Below are 2,500 nucleotides of genomic sequence, written 5' to 3' on the forward strand. Positions count from 1 at the left end.
AACACACACACACACACACACACACACACACACACACACACACCTGTTGTCTCCGTTGTGCTCCATGGCTCGTCTCAGTCCTGACATCTCACACAGCTGGGCGTACACCTGCTGCCCTGCAACCACAGAAAACCCTTCCTCTGAACCCAGCCCTACTCCTCCTCCTCCTCCTCCTCCCTCCCTCCTCTCTCCTGCCCTCGCTGCTCCTCCTCCTCCTCCTCCTCCTCCTGCGGTCACACCGCCGCCCGCCGCTGCCCACCACCTCCGCTCTCCTGCCTTCCGACCTCTGACCTCCTAGCTGCCCGTTCAGGTTGACCTTTGGCACGGCACCGCTGGCCCTCACCCTGTCCCTGTCGCCCAGCCCCCCCCCCCGCCCCCCCCCGGCCCCCAGCGGCGGCCCATCCTCCTCCCCTCCACCTCCCCTTCCTCCTCCTCCTCCTCTTCCTCCTCCTCCAGCTCCATGATGGAGCCGCTGGCCCCCGAGGCCCCGCTGCTGGGGCGCCCCAGGCTGCAGGGCAGGGACAGGGTGGTCCCCCTCCGAGTCGTTCCCGCCCGGCTGCTGCCCCTCCAGGGAGTAGTCCTCCACCGTCACCAGGGAGGGGGCTGACCCCCGAGGGCCACACCTGGACGTCAGACATCTCCATCAGGGTGTCTTCCTCGGTGGTGGCGATGGGGGCGCACTCCAGGCCCGTGACCTCCTGCCAGTAGGGCTCGCCCAGCGGGGAGGGCAGGCTGTACTGCATGGAGGCCGGGGACAGCAGCTCCTCCTGGACCAGCCCGTAACCTGGAGGGGGTGGTGGGGGGGGGGGGGAGACAAGAGAGAGAGGGAGACTACTAACACCACGCAGGCGCAGGCGCGGGGGGGGGGGAGGGGAGGGGTGGGGGACGGGGGAGGGGGGGACTGTTTCTCTGCCTCTATGGGAAACAGTGGGGACACAGCTCTGTCCCAATACTACACTGGGAAAGTGACTAGATTTACAGCACGTCTTCCAGTTCCGAGGAGATCCACTACACTCCCTGGTACCCCCCCCCCCCCTCGGAACAGGAAGGACTAGAACCAAGATTGGGTAACGGTGTACGTGAAGTTGCCCCTACAGCTGTGTAGTAACACGGTCATTACTCTAGTACCCACATTACATCGTTATTACACGGTTATTAGCACCAGTGAGAGAGGGAACTTCAGGTAAAGTGTGACCCGATCAGGTATCTTTCCCAGAATTTAGACTTCCTTTACCCTCTCAACTTCCATCAACACTGACCTGGATAGATGGATAAGCATTATGGCGGGAACCTATCCAGAGTGCTCAGCTGTCAGTGGATACAAAGGAGAGGAGCAGGGTGGAGGAAAGAGCTTCACCAGCATTGGGACACAGCCTGGTTCTCACCGGTATGGTAGCAGCAGTCAAATGGGGGAAAGGGCGTTTAAAATGGAGTCACATCCATTGTTTATGAGTGGGATTCGGGGGTATACCGGTTAGGATTCGGGGGGTACGGTTTGGGATTTGGGGGTACACCGGTTGGGGAAGGTTTCTTAGTCACTAACAAAGTAAAGCAGTGGCTGAATCTCTACTTCCTGACAGGAAGAGAGAGGCGGTGAGTAGTATTAGGGTTGGCACGGTAACCAATATCTCACATAACATGAATTACAAACAGCATTTAAGGCTTGAATGTTCATATTTTCAGGGTGATCTTTGTTCTCATTCAGAAACGTTCTCTGTGAGTGTGAATATACAGCACCAGTCAAACGTTTGAACACACCTTGCCAAGAGTGTGCAAAGCTGTCATCAAAGCAAAAGGTGGCTACTTTGAAGAATCTAAAATATAAAACATATTCTGGTTTGTTTAACACTTTTTTGTTTACTACATAATTCCATATGTGTTCCTTCATAGTTTTGATGTCTTCAATATTAATCTACAATGTAGAAAATAATACAAATAAAGAAACACCATTAAATGAGAAGGTGTGTCCAAACCTTTGACTGGTATTGTAAGTTGTCATTATAATAACGGTTATCGGTAAACTCTTCACTGAGTTCTGTTATCGTCCCAACACTAATCACGTCCCAACACTAATCACAAGTTTGTGGGTCGGCAGGCTGCTGATTCTGCTGAGAGAATTGCAAGTTACTGTTGCACTTTTGCACGTACACACACACACACACACACACACACATTGACAACCAGCCACACACACACACACACACACACACACACACACACACACACACACACACACACTCGTTCAAAGCAAATGCTCACACATTCAGACACTTGCACATTTCGACATATGAACACACACATTCAACCATTCACTGAAAGAATTCACACACCTACAGACAGAGTTTCATCACAGACACTCTCTCATTTCTATTGTAGAATGACTGATATCTCCAGCATGATTTACATGTCTGTGTTTTTTTTACTGTTGGTACAGTGTGTTCAGTGTGTTAGTCTGTATGCTTTTGACCGTCTTTTCTCCCCATGCAAGACTGTCTAACTG

General features: G+C 52.8%; 1 pseudogene across 1 annotated transcript in view; it reads right to left on the reverse strand.

Annotated features, from left to right (window-relative positions):
* Positions 1 to 2,500, reverse strand: part of LOC310804637 — a 42,055-nt pseudogene that overhangs the window by 764 nt on the left and 38,791 nt on the right. Inside the window, exon 39 of the transcript in view lies at positions 44 to 784. The product of the transcript in view is annotated as an uncharacterized misc_RNA (transcript). The remainder of the gene's footprint in view (positions 1 to 43; positions 785 to 2,500) is intronic.

Source organism: Argentina silus, assembly GCF_951799395.1.
Source record: "Argentina silus genome assembly, chromosome: 5".
Taxonomy (NCBI): domain Eukaryota; kingdom Metazoa; phylum Chordata; class Actinopteri; order Argentiniformes; family Argentinidae; genus Argentina; species Argentina silus.